The sequence below is a fragment of the Acomys russatus genome, chromosome 8 (genome assembly GCF_903995435.1).
Source record: "Acomys russatus chromosome 8, mAcoRus1.1, whole genome shotgun sequence".
Taxonomy (NCBI): Eukaryota; Metazoa; Chordata; class Mammalia; order Rodentia; family Muridae; genus Acomys; species Acomys russatus.
The window spans coordinates 53,231,542-53,251,852 of NC_067144.1; positions in this window are offsets into that span (position 1 = coordinate 53,231,542).

The following is a 20,311-nucleotide window of genomic DNA, read 5'->3' on the forward strand; positions in this document are numbered from 1 at the left end:
TAACTATAGCAATTGAGATGGTGTTCACACTGCACTTCTGAGGGACAGTATTGCAGCTCTGGGTTCTGGATTCCTAGTTACTCATAATAAAGGCAATGCCACTGGTGAGTTCCATGTACCTTCAATAAGTTTTCTCAAGCACTGTGCTGCAGATGTAAGTGGAGAGATGACCCGAGGTGCAGTAAGTAGCTTTTCCTTACAGTATTCTACATTAATCTTTGAAGTGCTGAGTTATTAACTAAGGCTATTTGATTTCAAAGCACAGACACAAGTTTCAACTCTGTTCTATATTTTCAATGACATCCAGAATCTTTGCAGGCTTGATAAACAAGCATAAATAGATATTTTAAATTCATACTATCTGAGTCCTACTAGAAAGGACTTCTTTCTTTTTTCCTTAACAACAAATATTTGAAACACAGCAGCCACATCTCCAGTCATACAAGTTTCCGCTAGTCTGTTATCTCCTTAGGCAAATAGCAAAGTCCTAATCAGAAAAATGGTTAAAATGTCAGGAGGGTCAAAAGACAGCCGAATGAAAAGATCAGAGAGCAACTCAGAACTGGATGTGGTTTTCTGTTCAGCACATTAGAATGTGGATTATCTCCCTGGAACAGCTAATGGGATGGAAATTGCACATAAGGCTTCTTTGCATCAATAAAATGCAGCTCAACCCTGACTCTTGTTAAAAAAAAAATACAGTGAGATGTGATAAAAGAAACATTTTTACAGATCAGCTAAACATCACATTCTATTGAAAGAGAAAAACTTAATGTATATAAAGGGATCGCATGCTTTGCATTAATGGAACACAGTTGTGAGTTAAACATCTAATCTATAGCATATTCTGATCTGGGATTGAAGACTTTTATTGAAGCAATGAACGCTGGAAACCATCTCACAACCTGCCATTCACTTGGCATCTGAATAGCAAAGGAAAAAATGGTCCAGAAGAAGTAAGGCAGAGTAGTAGCAAGGCAAAAGAAGGAGATGCAGTGGGGGCTCCAGTCGAGAGGGAGAGTGAAGGCTCAGAGACGACCAACCTTTATGGTTGTGGCACCAGAAAGGTCAGAGAGGGCTCCCCAGACCAAACATCTTGATTTAGAAATGAGTGAATATAATCATCTTATGAAAAAAAAAAAAAAACCCTGAAACAACTCCATGGCAAGTTGTAACTGGATGATCATTAGCCTCCTTCTCCTCTCTTTAAAGAACGGGCAAGATAATGATATGTTACAATTTGTGGGAATGTTGTAATTTACATTTATATTTAAGGGTTGCTTTCCAAAGCGCTTTTTTCTTAAGGGTCTCCTTACCCTCTCACCAGTAAAATAAACAAAAGGAACAAGTACTTGCTTTAGAATTGGAGCAATCAATGCTCAACCAGTTTCTATTCATTATGTAAAAGGCTGTGGATAGAGTGAATGAAGTTAATGATTATATATAATATTCCACATACCAACCTGCATTTACACATGCACATATAATTCATTTTTCCTCCGCTAAGCTTTTTGCTTACCCACTCTTACATAGAAGAAATTTAGAGAAAATTTTGTATTAACTAGTCTCTTGGATGGTTGGAGGGTTAGGCATATCAAAAGTAAAATTTACAGTTTCCTTTGATTGAACATTGCCTATTCTATGTCTTTCTTCTGTTTTGTTTTATTGGAATAGGTTCTTGCTACTTCACCCAGGCAGTACTAGAATTCATGATTCTCAAGTCTTGGCCTCCCCATCACAAGGGTTACAGTTATAAACCATGTATTTGGACATAAAAGATGTTAACAATTTATCCATAGGAATGTTAAAATTAATCTCCTTTTTATGAGTAGTAATTACATGATGGGCCAAGAGAAAGCCTAGCATGGGAAAGAAATAAAGTAACAGTGCTGGTGGGCATGCAATGGGTACAGACACCATGGAAATCACAAAATACTAAAAATAGATATGCCTTGGGGCATATACCCAAACACTCTGTACCTTACTTATTCTTTAATTGATCCTCTAGTCACAACAGCAAGGAAATGGCTACAACCTACATGTCCCCAACTTTTAGATGCATGATAAAGATATGGCACTTTTATACAATAGAATATTATTCAGCTGTCAAGAAAAACGAAACCATGACATCCACAGGTGAGCAAATGAGAGCAAGAAGAATCATTTTGAGTTACGTAACCTACAAAGATAACCGGCAAAAGTTTTCTGTTGCTTGTGGATCTTAGCTTTGGCTCTTTAGATGTGTCTGTTTCAGTTTGAATACTCATAGGTGGCAGGAAATTAGACAGAGGACTTGCAACTGGTGGGGTGGGGGAGTGGGTTTGGGGGGCAGCTCATTCAAAAGAGGTGAGAGAGAAAACTATGATATAAACATGAAAGTGAACAATAGTTTAGGAGTTTAATAGGGTGGGGGATGGTAAGGTAGGATTGAGGACAACATATGGGGAAGCCTACTATTATTACTGTCCTAAAGGGTCATTTTTATTTTTTTAATATATTTTATTAATTTATTCATATTACATCTCAATTGTTATCCCATCCCTTGTATTCTCTCATTCCTCCCTCCCTCCCTCCCATTTTCCCCTTACTCCCCTCCCCTATGACTGTGACTGAAGGGGACCTCCTCCCCCTTTATACGCTCATAGGGTAACAAGTCTCCTGTTTGTAGCCTACTATCATTCCTCTGAGTGCCACCAGGCCTCCCCATCCAGGGGACGTGGTCAAATATGGGACACCAGAGTTCATGTGAAAGTCAGACCCCACTCTCCACTCAACTGTGAAGAATGTCCTGTCCATGCTGGCAATGATGTGGAAAGAGAGGAACACTCCTTCATTGCTGGTGGGAATGCAAAGTAGTACAGCCACTTTGGAAATCTATCTGGTGCTATCTCAGAAAACTGGGAATAGGGCTTCCTCAAGACCCAGCTATTCCACTCCTTGGAATATACCCAGAAAATGCTCCAGCACACAAGAAGAATATTTGCTCAACCATGTTCATAGTAGCCTTATTTATAATAGCCAGAACATGGATACAGCCTAAGTGTTCCTCAGCAGAAGAATAGATAAAGAAACTGTGGTATATTTACACTATGGAATACTACTCAGCTATTAAAAACATGGAATTCCTAAAATTTGTGGACAAATGGATTGAACTAGAAATGGTCATAATGAACAAGTTCACTCAGAAGCAGAAAGAGTCAAATGGTATATACTCACTTATATCTGGACACTAGCCCAAGTCTTCACTTACCAGGGTCATTTTTAAAAACTAACTTCTAGTGACTTTTTTTTTTTCAGTTCCACCCACTGATTAACATACCTCTCAACACTCATTAAAGGAGCTTCTTGGATCAGATAGCAATTAATACAGGACCACAACTGATTAGTGTGCAGAGAGTACAAAATGGCAGATTGCTCAGCCTTAAATGGGACATTTCTATCACACCCCATCCTTCCAAACATAGAGATCATCACAGAGGAAGGAGCAGAATCAGTATAAGTGCCAGTGGAATTGGGTGACTACAATGACATGTTTTCCTGATATAATAGAGTTTTGCACATATGAATGCATATGGTTGTAGCACCTTGCATAACACAAGTACAAGCTAAAGACATATAAAATCCCAGAACAGAAGAGGAAGATGGGCAGGAAATCTCATCCCTTGCTGAGGAGGTATTGGTAGTTGGTAGCTTGTGGGAGAAGAGAGTTAATTTTTTAAGGGTATGGCCCTTAGTAGTTTCAGCATGCTGTGTGGATGGCCACATACTCAATAGTATATAGGTACCACAAATGAGATTTGATGGGTTTTTAAAAAATCACTAGGGTATAAATCTGGATGGATTTGGGTGGTGGGGATCTAAAAGAGGTGTGGGAGGAGGGCATATATGATTAAAATACTGTGGACAAAATTCTGGAAGAATAAACACAGATGAGAAGTGGAGAAAATACTCAAGGATGCTAGCAAAAATGAAAGGTTAAATGTAAAATGATCTGATAATTCAAAAGAAAAGTTTTAGGGAAGAAAGGATAATGGTCTGAAAGTGGTCAAGAAAACAAATAAGAACAAAGAAGCACAGACCAACAATAACAACAAAAACCATACCAAACAAACAAACAAAAAACTTGGTTACTTTCAGTTAGTGTTGATGATAGCAGAAAAATCAGTGACAGCTTTTGAAGACACCAGGGAAGTGGTGCTCTTAGTAGAAGACGATGCTTTGATTAGAGACAGCTATAACCAGAATAAATATTTAAAGCAAAGATCGACCTGTGGAGGATATTATATGGATTCCTGAAGGCTGATTAAAATGAAAAGACTGAAGGGTACAAGAGAAAAGCATTAGTGACCCTCTAGGTACAGGATCTTATGCAACTCGGACTACAAAGGAGAAGGGTGAGTAATGAGTCTAGAATTTATTTGTGATAGTTAATGTAAACAATACAGATAGGATAGATATAATAGGAAACAGAGCAATAGCGCCCAGATTTCTTAGTCAATACCCTCTCGAACCTGCAAATCCTCATTTTCAGGGTAAGGGGGATTATTCTGGATTATGTGGGTGCTCACTAAAGACGATCCCAAGGATCCATACAAGAGAAAGGCAGATATAAGTGAGTATATACCATTTGACTCTTTCTGCTTCTGGGTGAACTCTCTCCTTATGATCATTTCTAGTTCAATCCATTTGTCCACAAATTTTGGGAATTCCTTGTTTTTAATAGCTGAGTAGTATTCCATAGTGTAAATGTACCACAGTTTCTTTATCCACTCTTCTACTGAGAAACACTTAAGCTGCTTCCATGTTCTGGCTAGAAAGAGTCAAATGGTATATACTCACTTATACCTAGACACTAGCCCAAGGGGCATGTCCCATGAAAGTCTTCACTTACCAGGAAAGTGGGTCAGAGGGGAGGACATCCTATTGGGATTTTAGGTGAGAGAAGCATGGGAGAATGGGGAAATAGAAGAATCCAGAGGGTCCTAGAAACCTACAAGAAGAACATTATGATGGGCGGATCTGGGCCCAGAGGTCCTGCTCAAACTATGGCACCAGCCAAGGACAATACATGCAATAAACTTCGAACTCCTACCCAGATCTAGCCAATGGACAGGATGCTCTCCACAGTTGAGTGGAGAGTGGGGACTGACTTTCACCCAAACTCTGGTGCCCCATTTTTGACCACTTTCCCTGGATGGGGAGGTCTGGTGGCACTCAGAGGAAGGATAGCAGGCTACCAAGAAAATACTTGTTACCCTATGAACATATACAGGGGAAGGAGGTCCCCTTCAGTCACAGACATAGGGGAGGAAAGTAGGGGGAAAGTGGGAAGGAGGGAGGAATGAGATGATATAAGGGATGGGATAACAATTGAGATGTAATATGAATAAATTAATAAAATATTTTAAAAAGAGAAAGGTAAATGGAGATTTCATACAGGGTCAAACACAAGAGAAGGCAATGTGGAGAAGGAGATGAAAGCTGAACTAACCTGATCATGTGCCCCAAAGTCTGGTAGCCACCTGAAGCTGGACAGGCAATGAATATATTGTCCTTTCCATCCTCCAAAGGGAACAAACATGGCTCCTTTGGACCTTTTGTTTTATTTCTAATATTAGTTCCAGATTTATGGCTCCTACATGTGCAAGGGAATTAAGTTCCATTGTTCCATTATGGTAATTTGTTACAATATCAACAGGGGAAAAAACACACTATGTCTTTGAACCTCATACTTGAGGTAAGATTATGAATGTTTGATGTTGGGTTCTGAAGCTTTCTTCCAGGCTGCATCTTCAAGGTGGCTATTATGTTCACACCTGACTTTTCTGAGTCTGGGCAAAAGCCAAGGAATCTGTTTAAACACGTTGAACCCTCTCCCACCTGCTTAGTCATCTTCAACGTATGTCAGTCTAATGAAGGTAAACCTTTTCATGGCTGTTGCGTTTCCCAGAGAGAGTTTTAAAAGTACAATGGATAACCATTGAGATGTAATATGAATAAATTAATAAAATATATTTTAAAAAAGTGCAATGGACAGAAGTCTCTTGTAACTGAACCTTGGACTATTTTTTAAGTTGTTGTAACACACTGTTTTGTCAAGCAAGAAAATATGATCATCCAAATTCGAGAGAAGTAAAATAAGATTCTGCCTCCTGGCAGAAGAAAGGAGACTGGATTTCTGGCATTTGTTAATATACCTTGTCAAATACTGTCAAGAATTACAGGAGGCACACACACTTTAGAAATAAAAATAATAGGAGAAAATAGAGAATAAAATAGTTCCAAAGCAAATGGAAGGAATTTCTAAATCTGTTAAATTTGTGACAGGAAAGTTTAGTAGGCTGTTGTCAGTTGATGTTTTCTACTGTAAACAAGGGAGCATGGTAGAAATAAATAGCAGACGTTGTATTTTCGTGAGAATTAGAAATTGTACCTGCCTATATAAATTGGATCATATGACTGGTAATCCTATAAAGGGTATCAATAACAATTTAATAGGTGTAACTTTTTTACTTAAGCTTTTAAAGAATCTTTTGTTTTTAATATGTGCATTACAGGAAACAAAATACAAGACTTCAAGAACCAAGTCACCCAGTTACAAGCAGTTCAGCTTAGTGTGTCCTTCTAGGTTCTGCAACTTGTACATATACTTAGAGGATATACAGTGTTTACCATGCTCTCCTCCACATCGTGAATATTCACCAACTAAAAATCCCACACAACTGAGCATTTTGGTAATCAAGAATACACTATGCCATCTACCGCCACAGGCCTTTGGGAAGCAGGGGAGGGGCACAATCTTGTAATATGGTCAGGTTCATATCAGAATTACTATGTAGATCAGGCTCTTGTCAATCTCACATGATATGTGGCCTCAAAAGTTCTGGGATGATAGGTACATGCTAGCAGAGCACACTGTTTAGGGGTATCCTAAAAACCAATGTAGATTTTCAGGTAGAAGACAAAGGAAAGTTCTTACTTCGCAAAATTTTGTGATTCTATCAAAACTACTGTTTATGAAATATGGTCTGCGAAATGTGGCTGTAGTGGTAAAGGAGACCAAAATGGCTTTTCTGGAAGAAAAGAGAAAAATATATCAATTTTCTCCTATTAATTTTAAATGGTTGAAGCTGAGAAGAGTCAGCATTTAAGGAAAAAGCAGTAAGAGTTTTGAAGTCAAGTGACTTAAACAAGCAAACCAAAATGTCTAGGCAGAAGAGAATGAGGTAGGATATAATGTGTTCCTACGACAGGGGAAATCAGACAGAGCTCCAGGAAAACACTTATCTTTTGTGTGAGGATTTCAGGTGAACATAGGCTTAGGTAGGACAATGGAAACGCAGATGCTAGTAGTCATCTATCGTTTTTTGATGAACAGAAAGGGGGAGGGACGGAAGGCAAAAAGAAGGAAGGGAGGGAGAGAAGGAGGAAGGGAGAGAAATACAGAGAGAAAGTGCGGGGAGGGGCATAAGGAGAGAGAGAGAGAGAGAGAGAGAGAGAGAGAGAGAGAGAGAGAGAGAGAGAGAGAGAGAGAGAGAGAGCGCTAGCACTCTGGGGAACTCGTCCTTTAACATACAGAGGTGTCTGCAGAAAACCAGGCAGTGGAGACTCCACTGCAGAATGCCCTAGGCTTAGGAGAGCTAGTGCCTCTGTCTTGCAGAAATGATGTCTTTCGAAGTGTGGATCCCTGGCTATATGGGATCAAAAGTTCCTTATCTTTAGACTCCAAAGGCTATGGGATAGTCAGTATTGGGGGTAGAGGTCTTCAGATGCAAGTGCCTTTAAGCAGAGTAAAATTTTAGTATGTGGTACCTAGGATACTTAGGTTTTTATAGTTGTTTTTATGTGTAGCATGATTTCATTACACCAAATTTAAAGAAATTTGAATGCAAACATAAACACACACATACGATCGCGCGCGCGCGCACACACACACACACACACACACACACACACACACACACACACACACACACACACACACGCCCAAATAAAAGAAACTATTTTATACTAGCTTTCTGAAACTGAGGGTAGCACCTAGGTAGGGCCTCATAGTCACTAGGCAAACATTCTGTCCCTAGGCCAAATCCCAACCCTTTATTTTCCTCTATTTTTGCACTTGATTATGAGTTGTAGGCATTTGAAATATATGTCTGAATGAAGATGTTAAAACATCCTCCTTTTTTTCTGTTTCTAATCTACCGTTTTTTACTCTTCCTAAAGTTTGGCAGTGGCCAACAGAATAGAGAAGGAGAGAAGCTATTCAGCTGGTATGGTATTATAGTTTAAATGGAATTGCAGTATACTTTGCATTGATAAATAATTTTCAGATATGTGGAAGTGTTGCCTGTGTGGTTGATAAGCGTTAGGAGGTCAGTGTCTGACATCTAGATATTTCCTACTGTCAAGCTAGACAAATATCTGTAAGTGGTAGCTTAGAAAAAAGTGACCTTGAATACTTGATTGGTAGCTTGACGTTAGAGTAACTTTTTTGCTGCTGACTCAAATGAAATGAGTACTTTGTAATCAAAGAAAAACAGACAACAATGCGTACAATTATGTTTCATGTTGAGCTGCTAGCAAACGTGTTGTCATCAGCCACTTCAGTTTCTGTGCAAGACTTTTGAAGCTAGATCAGCGTCTTTGATGTGCACTGAACTGACAAACACTATAAATATTTAAATTTTAAATAAAGCCTCCCTTTATAACGTATGCATTCCTGTTGGAATACTATAAACTGGGAATTAAAACGAAATTGAAACCAGCACCACCAAGCCCACAGTGTCTGTGCTACTTGAATGCAAATGCAGCAAATCCACCATCAGCTTTGCTGAATTTCTTTCACTATAAATAGGGCATCAAATGTAACCCAGCCCTTCTCCTGGGCTTGAAAGTTCAGATCTTTGATCTCCCTATGGCCCTCCTGAGATTGCATAGAACTATCACTCGTTGCTCAGAACCACCCAACTACAGGCCTAATGTATATACGATTTGTTTAAGGTCTAATTGTACCCTGAGGCTTATTGCTCATTTCATTTTTTATAGCAGTGGACCTGGTTCTGTGCTGTAACTGCCACCCCACATACCTCTTATTCATATATTAGTTAGCTTTGAATTCAATACTTTAGTGCTACTATTTCTCTCTCTAGACAATTCTTAAAACATATTAGCCATGCTAACTATAAATATTCAACTGCATAACCATGAACTAGTATACTATATATGTACATATATATGGATATGTGTATATGTGCATGTGCATATATAAGGAGGAAATTTGGAGTATAGTATTATGTTTATGACAAAAATCCTACAGTATCTTAGTCTCAATCATTTCTCCTCCTTTTAACTGTTTTCTCAGCTCCTCACTTATTTGCCAGGTTACCTTTGTGCAAACAAGCACAATCTATAAGGAAAATCAGAAGAATTATCTTTTCCATAGTCAGGGGATTGGTATTACTTTAAAAAAAATTAAGACATAAGAAAATCCACAGTAAAAGGACAATGAAGAGAGAAGGAAAAATGTCTGAACACATGAATGCAGTAGGGCAGGAAGTAAATACCAAAGGGTATGTATTGGTGGAGGTAGGAAATAACCACCCTTGGGTTTGTGGTTGTGAGGCAGGGGGAGGATGGATAGAGCCTCCTTGGAGATCTACTCCAATGAGGTGGTCTTAATGCTTTGTGCTTTTTATCTTTTTAGTCCATTTTTTGAGATATGCAAAAACCTTCACACTTAATTAACAGAATTCAGCAATATGCAAATGAACCAATGCATGTGCAAATATACAGTGGAGAGGCTCTTTCTCCTGCAAACACCCAGTTTTTGTTTCTGTTTTGAAAATCAGATTTTAAATGTTTATTATAAATAAATTCTACTTACAAATTGTGAAATACATTGTGCCCCCATGAACTGTCCTATTTGACTCTGCTCAGAGATAGGATCTTTCATGGGGGAAGTAACTGTGGCTATCTGAGGCCTGAAGGAGTCAATCTGAAAGGATTTGTAGGATAATGGCCTCAGGAGGAGTAGAAGGGACACCAGGAATGGGCACACAGAGAGAAAAAGTTTTGCAAATTCCCTTAAGAAGGCAACCATCTCCAAGCAAGAGAATATCAATCCTGCAAGCATCTTGAATAAGATTTCTAGGCTCCGTAAGGTTCAAGCTCCATATTCTAGTTTAATTTGTTATGGCAGGCCTTACATACTAATGGAAACTATTAGACATGACCAGAGTGTGTGGAAACAGAAAGGATTTTTTACTGTCTAAGGACCTACCCCATAGCTAACTATTTCTAGACATTAAAATGTTGATATTTCAGTGATCAGTTTCACATCTGTAAATAATAGCAGGCTACCAAGAAGAGACTTGATACCCTGTGAGCATATACAGGGGGAGGAGGTCCCCCTCAGTCACAGTCATAGGGGAGGGGAGTAAGGGAAAAATGGAAGGGGGGGAGGGAGGAATGGGAGGATACAAGGGATGGTATAACAACTGAGATGAAATATGAATAAATCAATAAAATAAAAATATTAATTTAAAAAATGTGACACTATTTTCTCATATATTAGCTTCAAGCTTTGCCAATGTATTTTGTGCTGTGACTAGTAAGCATTTAGTTTATTCATACAATGAATCTGTCCTCTCTTCTTTCTGCCCTCCAATATTATATTCTATCTTCTTTTGCAAACCAGCTTTCCACTTCATAAAGAATGCTGCAACTTGGACTCCTTCACCACAGACTGAAGGCATCACTATTCCAGTACCTGTTATGCCCTCTTCACGCACTTTCCTCTTTAATGTCTGGTAGCTCTGCGTTTTACCATATCATTAATCAAGCACTCTTGAATTTTCTCCATTGTTATATTCACACTTGGAAATGAAGTTTACTATTAGATCATGCATTTTGTTCATTGAAAACAAAGTAATATCACAGGCTTACATTTCTCTCATAAAGAATCTGTAACAGTAGACTTTGACCAGTGTAAAGTAACAGGTCCATTGTGAGTGCCATTAAATAAAGGACTCATAATAAACATTAGAGTTTATATAATCATGGGGATGTTTGGGATATAAAGTTTATAGAGAGGAATAGGAGGGTCAGAGTAAAGTTCACAACCTCCAGAAGTATTGGCCTGGGAGGACATGATGGAGATCTAGAAGAAATTAAGGGATCTAAGCAGTCCCAGTCTGAATGTGGTCTCTGAAAAAGTGTGGACAAAGCTGAGTTTTCTGTGTTTGGCACGGGGCTCTGGCAACAATAGAACAACAGGGATTACAGTGACAAAGGGCGTGCTCAGCTAGCATCATGAACCAGATGTGACTAAGGAATTTTGAGAGTCGTAGAAGAGATCTTAGTGCTCCAGCAAGAAGGGATTATTAAACCTCCCAGAGTGAAATAGATGAAGAAGAGACTTAGGGGCATTTATTGAGAATGTACAATATAAAAGATACTATAAATACAGGAAGCTTAAATGTGATTAACATGTACTCTACGAGCAGAGTTTACTGCCTCAAGTGGGCAGAAGAAGGAATACATGAGGTAAAGGGCAACAATGCAGATTTAAGACTATAGTTTTAAAAGTTCAAGCAGGACATAAAGTGGACCTTACAGGTTTTACTTAAATGAATTTGGACTTTGCAGAGGAGAGAAATACTTAAGGATCTACAGGAAAGCAAGGAGTTTGCCATTTGGAATGAGTTGGAAAATTTGTCACCCTGGCTTCAAAGCTCTAGTCTTCTCTGAAACATCCTGTTCAAGCACTTCCCTAATTACCCACCAATCTATGGAGATCCAACTTGTAATCAAAATGGTTGACAACTTCTATCTGGATATCTCCTAAGCAACTAAGGATGGTCGCCATATTCTTATCTGCCACAAATGGCAAGTATCAACTTATTAACTCAAAGTGCTATATTCCCTAATTGGTGACATTTTGTAAGCAGAACAGACATCAACTCTCTCTCTCTCTTCTCTCTCTCTCTCTCTCTCTCTCTCTCTCTCTCTTCATAGAACTAGAGGATGTAATAAATTATCTGGACTCAACATTCTTTGGAAAGGACACTCTTCCTGTTACTATTTGTTAACAGCAAACTCATTCCCCAATTGTTACTTATTATTACTATAATTTATGTAATATTACATGGTATTATCACACAAATGTGGTAAGCTTATAATTAATTTTATACATTTGATTTCAATACTTTTCCACGTAACAGATGAAGAAACTTAGTCTTCATGTGTGTGAAATCACAGATGGAAGATTACACGGATAGATACAAACCTGAGAATGACAAAACTCATAAAAATTGGCAAACATTTTGACCCTCCTTTCTCCATTCTCGTCTTGCATGTACTATATATGAAATGAATCACGTCATTTGAACCTTCAGTCTTATGTACCATTCAGAGAACAACTTATATTTGATCTCCCTCTTGGTTGTCTGTCATCACTTTGCCACAAAGCCTACAGACCCCTATCTTCTACAGGTTACTACTATCTCTTTAAGAAACTTAAAATGATTTTTTTGATAGTGCTGGAGATTGGACCCTGAACCTTGTGCCTTAGGCATGTCAGACAAAGGCTGTACCAATGGGCTACAACTCTAGCCGAAGATTAAAGCTTTTAATTTAGTTTTTCATTTACCAATCCCATCCTCTGGGGCAGCTTTTAGATATTTTGAGAAAGTAACATTAACATTATGGGCTGCTATTCTTCTGCAGTCCTGTGTCTCTAAAGCAATGAAGAATCTTCTGGGAGAGGCTGCATTACAGTTGTAGGAAGCACGTGGTGCTCATGGGAAACAAGGCTTGATGAGGTCATGAAAAGTGTCAATAATGTGCTCAGCAGACAGATGATGCTTAATAAATGTCGCAAGTCATCGCTGTGATTCAGTTTGCTCTTCATATCAGGGCAGACATAAAAATCTCTAACATGATATAGGACAACGATTTTCACTGAAGCACAATACCTTATTTTTGCTTTTTAACTCTGCAGGTCACTACCTAGTCTTCATAGAGTAAAGCCACCTTTTTTTGTGGGACTATTTCCTAAGCCTCCTCAATGAACCCATGAGATGGCAGATAGTATGAAATTCTAAATATACTATTTTCTTTTATGTAGGCATACCTATAATGGATCTTAATTTTTGCAATATACAATTACTGATAATAAGTCTAAGAATTACAATAATATTCTGCAATAAATAAATGTTTTACAAATGTGATAAGGAATCAAGGCAAACAATATTTTTGGATTGCTGTTGACCATGAACAATTGAACCGTATGAGACAACACTGTGATTTCAGAGTGTTCCAGTATTCCTTCCAATACAGTTTAAACTCACATTCTCTGTGCCTTTCCACAATACATAGACGCATCATGAAAGAAAAGAGAATATTTTTGCTTTCTTATTAAAAAATTATCTTCCTCAGTACTCAGCATGCTTCTTTGCATTTTGCAGAAGAGAAATACATTTGTTTAAAATGTCTTTTCAACATGGAATGAACATATTTTGGATACACCACTGTTTCACATCATTTGTATTGCTTTTATTGCCTCCCTAACCAGATTATAAGCAAGATCAGAGCAGAGACATCAATGCCTTGCACAAAACAGGTTCTCAACTCCTTTATGAGGGTAATAGACCTTTAGCGTTTTATTCTTTTAAAAATATAAATTGACACTGAACAGATGAAGGTTCCTTTTCCCCCATCTAGATGAAATCTGTGTGGTTTATATTGAGGGCAGCAAAACCAATTTCTCTTGAAATAATAAAGAAATATAAAGTTCAAATGGAAAATACATTTGCATGGCTCAAATGCTCATTCATCAGTGAGTTGAAAGGATGTGATTTTCTTGTCAGATGACATGTCATAAAAATAAAACAGCAGCAAGGCTGACACTTTATATTTTGAGTAAATGCTATAATATGGGCACAATTTCTGTTTAAATGTTCCATATATGCAACTCCTTCTTCAGAGTTGGCCCTTATGGCTCATGTAGACAATTCTGGGGAGTTTAACCAATTGTAGATCAATCTCTTAGAATAATTGTGGCTTTGATTTCTTTCAATTAGAGATCAATGTACAATCAAAAGTGTGTATGTTTGTGTGTGTGTGTGTGTGTGTGTGTGTGTGTGTCTGTGATGTCATGAGTAGGGACAACATAGAGCATTATTACTTGGGCTGTCTACCTTGTTTTGAGGCACAGTCTCTCATGGTTCACAAATTAGGCTAGAAATTAGGCTTAATAAATCTTTACCACTCTTAAAATGGTAAGTTAATGAAAATATAATTATATCATTTTCCTTCCCTTTCCTCCTACTTATCCCTCCCATGACTGACTGACCCATCTGGCCTCTAGAATTTCTAGGAGCTTCCTTTTTAACTATTGTTATTACATGTACATATAAATAAATCAACATATGAATACAACATGCTGAATCCATTCAGTATACCCTAAATGTATATAATTCTAGGTCTGGGCATTCAGTATTGGATAATCAATGAGAGGGCTCATTCTCAGGGAAGACTGACTAACTGGCAGTTGTTAATTGTCCGTAGCTCTTCATCTAAGGGTGGGGCCCTTTGATTTCCTCCTCTAGTGGGACCGTAGATCTTAGAGGAGGACTATCATTATCCTAAACCAGTATAACTCCTAATGCATTCTAAATACTTATCTCTATACCCACAGATAAATGGATTTCACTCCTTATCAAAGAGGCTTTTTTTTTTCCTAGCTGAAGTCATCATTACAGAAAGTGACAACTGGCCAAAGGATGACACCAATGGACATGCCAAAGTGGGCAGGAAAAGCACATATGGCCTTAACCCCACACAAAGTACCAAGGGAACTTGAAAGCTTGGAATAGGAGAGGTGATCTGCCCCAGGAAGAGCATATCCAGTACCAAATTTTCAGCCCTGAAAACATGTACACAAGAAAGATTATATGGACTGAGTAGGTTATATTAGGGATATAGATGTACATACATAGTACAGTAGTGCATAAATATCAATTAGTGACAAAAAGAGGTCTTGAACTTGGAGGAGAGTATGGAGGTGTGTCAAGTGAGGAAAAGAAAGAGAGAAAAGTTGTAATTAGCTTATAGTCTAAACAAAATGCAAGGAACAACTGAGTATGACTGACTGAGCTCCAATCTCTATATCTACAATATGACTTCTGCAGCTAAAGCTCAAAGGACAATAGAAGAGGGAAATTGGAAGATTGTAGGAGCCAGAGGACCAGAGAGTCAACCTTCTCGCTGATTAGAGATTGTGCCTCCTAGCTAGGAGATTGGAGTGACACACCCACGAAATCTTGACAGCATGGCTGCCTAAATAAGACCTGAGTAATTCCAATACCAAATGACACTTTTAAAATTAAAATAAAACAAAACACTCATGTGTGTGTTCATGACTTTACATTCTAAGTTATGATTACAGTAAAGAAGAAAATAAATGAAAATATCTTCCGTAAATTATTGCAAATTTTATTCACTCCCCAAAATGGTATTTGTTCTAACACATATAGAAGAGTTTTCCAGCAACATGATAATCACCAAAGATATGTGCCAAAAATATAAAAGGGTTCTTTTTCCCCACATGTCATCTTTCACTTTGAATTTATGGATGACTAAGTGCTGCTGTAGAAAAGAAGAAATGAACCATATGTTTTATGCTGTTGGGAAATCCTTGCTGTACAGAAAATCTATAAATATTGAAAAAAATTGAGAACTTAAGTAAACAGGCAACACAAAGTTGATGTAACCACAATCATAAAACAGTAAGATCACAATTACTTTCAGTCACTATTAAGACTTCCTGGGGTTAAGGAAACACGGAAGCATGAAAAACACTGAAGTTTGAGAGATAGGCTTTATCTACACTGAAATTCATAGATTGACTGGGTCTCCGCCACCACTAAGGCCAGCGGGAGGCAAGATGGTCATACCCTTCACCACGACTCAGCAGTATCTGGTGTGAGTTCAAGCTCTAGGAGTCTGACCCTGAGTAGTTTATTTTAGGCATACTTAAGTACAGCATAATTTAGTGAAAACTTTCTTGTTGATAACTTAATACCATTTGCACAATAAACCCTAATATTGAAACTCTTTGTAAGGTACATGTTACATCCCCCATAAAGATGGGTTCTACAAATGGACTACATGTGACACCTTTCATAAGATAGATGCTATAGATTGACAAACTCTTGATAAGGGTCTGGGTATGGTCATGGCCACATATATGGCCCAAAGGTCATCAGACTATTAATCATACCCACTCCCAAACCTCTAGACAGATAACTGGTTAGGCATCCCTCCCTTTGAAGGAAGAATCCTGTGTGTTGAACATTCCTGTTTCCCATACGACTTATCTGTGAGCCCAGGGACCTCCATGCTTTTCACGACAGATGTAAGGATATGGTTTGTCAACAAAGGCCACATTTCTGGGCAGCTTGAAATACTTTTGAGACCTGTGTATGTCATGTAGCCACAGTCCCTCTTAAAAAATGAATAACATGTTATTCATCCCAGTCACCTTTTCGTTACCACTTTCCAACTGTTCCTGACTCTACCTTACCTTCTGTAGAGCAGGGCTGTGGTGGTTTTATCATAGCTTAAGTTTTTGGAGTGAGCTATTGTTCATCAGACCCTTGTTCAATGACCACCTTTTTGAATAGAAGGTATTTGGCTATGATACAGTTATCCCAATTCCTTGGTTTCTCTCTTCTGCATAGCAAGGGCAGTAGCATGCTTATACAGCATGTTTTTGGGGAGATTCAGCTAGGCAATATATGTGAACTATTAGAAATGTGTTTGGTGGACATATACTGCATAGGTAAAGAGTATATTTTTCTCTTTAATAAAGGAAATATATATAAGACTGAAATCTGAATTGTTGTCTGTGACTCTATGAGTGTGTGTGTTTTTGGGAGAAGAGAAGAGGAGAATTCGGGGATAGGAAGTAACATTGGAATCTCACTATAATGACAAATAGCAAGGCATAGAGTATAGACTGTTCTGTGTGACCTGTGTAAGTGAACTCATCTGTGTAGTCCTGAATAACAGAAATGTTACTCCGTTCTGTATGCAAGCACACCAAGTCTCGAACAGACTAGGCACATTGCCAAGAGGCTAAGCTGAGACTTGAAGTTGGAGAGTCTGGTTTCAAAAGATGTTATGAGAATGGGCTTTGGGCCTTTATTCAATTTAAAATACTACCTTCAAGGCTAAGAAGGCTGATTTCCTTTAAGAATGCTTATCTAAATATATTAAGTATGCTTTTGTGACTGGGTGAAGCTATTAATTTACCTATGTTCATTTTTTTCTTCTCTAACACTTCTGGGTGAATTGGCCAGTAGATGAAGATGAATTTCAGAATTAATTAGAGCTGGTAACCATTACCAATTAAGTTATTCCCTTAGGATATAAACATCTTTCTGTTGGAATTTTGGACAGTTCAGTTGCTTCTTGAAAAAGCCAAGAAATTAACTGTTCCTTAATTCATTTGATAACTTGTGTGATTTTTCTGGAAAGTCTTGAGTTATTTATATATGGTCCAGTTCTTCACAAATGAATTATTATTATTCTGATATTCTGTCAGTACATGACTCAAAGACTAAATATTTTTTAAAATTTAAGGGTTTAAACCAAGAATTGCAGAAGTAAAATTTCTCTGTCCTTTTTGTCAAAGATCTAAGCCACATACACAAAGAGCTGAGATGTTCTGACCTTTTTTTAAAAAGTAAAAATGTAGTATTTTACTGGGGGTAGTATTTAGTATAATAACATCTGTAAATGCATTGACATATATGTGCCATATCCATATCTACATCTCTCTTTATATATGTAGACATATGATATTATCTGGCATAATCTTCATGGTATACCTTCAGATAAATAGACATTTGATTCTTGTCCTTAGCTATATGCTTAAAACTTATGCATGAAAGTATTTATCTGCAAGCTACATTCTACAGTAAGAAGATCACAACTATAATCTTATTCCAAATCTCACAGATTTACTTTCTCAGGGTTCATAAAGAAAAGATATACTCCCATACATTTTAAATATCAAATACAATTGTATATTTAATTGGAATTTGATGTTTAATATCATATGTAGTTTTTAAAAAAAATTTTGCCATTGTTGTTTAATTAAACAGTATATTGACCCTTTCAGTTTTGTCAAGTTCATATTTAAGGCTATCTTCTCCAGATAAATAGGTATGGGCTATAGATTGAGAAGAATTGGTAAAGCATGATTACCCTTCTCAAAATCTTGTGCATATATAACAGACTGCCATTCATTGATGCAAGGAATTAGGTAAAGACAATTGTTACCCTACAGCAATACAACTACTGTAAAGGAATCGCAGAAGCCTGAAATAATGTGTGTACTAACAAAGAGACTCAGTGGAAAATGTAAGGCACATTCAGTTTGGGCATTTTGCCAGTAATAGACTCAGGTTCTGAATCTGAGAGTCGATTCAACCACCAGAGAACTGAAAATGTTTAAAAACAAAGCGCGTGAACTGAACATGTGCAACATATTTTCCTGTTAATTTTCTCAGGAAACAAAGGGGGGGGGACAATGTCACAACCCCTTTTTGAACATTTACAAGGTATTAGGTACTATTAGTAATCTACTGTTGATTTAAGTATACAACCCTTTGGGTACCCATAGGTTCAATCTAAACACTACATGAGTTCATATAAGGGACTTGAGCATCTACAGCTTTTGATACCTGGAACCAGTGGTAAGTGGTTATGAAGGCATACTGCACTGTGAAACAGCTTCTACCCTCATTTTCCTGCTGAGGTCCAGATGGCTAAAATAAAAGTTTCACAGCTAGTTATATAATTTACTTGGGTCTCAAATCATGCAACACCTGGCCTGTGTTGGAGTAATAAATGGGCCTTCTAAGAGCAGTGTTTGGCTGTAGAGATTGCTGACTTCTGTGATTTTTGTATCTTTGCCATAGTAGAGTTCAAGCAACCAGCAGTGATTTAAACCTGAGTAAAATAATTTTCTTTCAATATTTAACAGTATGTTCTTGCGACTAGTATTAGTTTACATTATCCTGCCAGGGCTGAAATTCAGATTTGACTATCTGTTAAGAAACATAGGCCATGATATCTAGCTGTGGGAATGAACCGGTTAGTTTTTATCAACTTGACCCAAACTAGAGTCACCTGGGAAGACAAAACTTCAAGCAAAGGTATGGCTACATAAGATTGACCTATAAGCATGTGGGTGTGGCGTTTTCTTGATTGATGAGTGATATGAGAGCTACAAACCCACTGTAGACAGGGCCACAATGGAGGGGGCAGTGATCTTGGTATATCCTGGTATATATCTATAAAACTGATATATATCAGCCAGCAAGTATGTTTTTCCACATGCTTGTGTCTGTTCCCACTTGAGTTCTGCCCCTGACTTTCTTTAGTGTTAGATTGTAATGAGTTGTAAGATGTAAAATACCCATTTCTTCCCAATTTGCGTTTTGTCACAGGGTTTTATCATAGCAACCAGACTCTAACCCAAACAGAAATTTGTAGGCATAAGGTTATTGTGTAATTCAAATGCTGATTACTGTACCTCCCACATCTAATTGCAATCCTTGTTCTGAGAATCTCCTGTTGAAATGTTATGTAAACACTGCTCCCAATGGTCCACTGGTATGCCAATCAGACAGTTTACAGCCAGTTGCTGAGTAGGGGAGATAATAGGGTTGGACTTCCTGCCAGCCAGGGGAACAGGGCTTAGAGGAGGAAGTAGGGGATTCAACAGGGTATTCATCCATGGGCAGAGGTCAAATAGACATCAGGATGGAGTTGGACCCTAGGAAACTGTGAAACCTAAATATCACTGGGATGCGCCCTGGGAGGAAGCAAAATTAACTCAGAGTGTTAAGAATGGATTAATAAGTGCTCAGCTCTTGCGCTGTGAAGCTTATTATTAAACAAAAAGACTGTTATTTGTATGATAGCTGGGTTAAGAGAAAAAGCAAGAGAAACAAACACTTTTTAATAAAAATAACTGTAACAGAAATTGTTACCAGATAGTGTGCTGGTCCTGTGATGGGCTTGACCATATTGTTTGGGGAGGATTGCTGATGGACATTGAAGCTTTGGCCAGGAAAAGCCATTGAATGTTCAGAGCTTAATGGGACTGTGCTGTGGAAGCCTGGAAGATAAGCATGTTGAAAGAGATGCAGACAATGTAGGCATGGCTTGTGAGGTTTCACAGGGGAAGCAAAGACCTTAGCAGGGCTATTTGTGTGATACTTTAAGAATTTGTGGT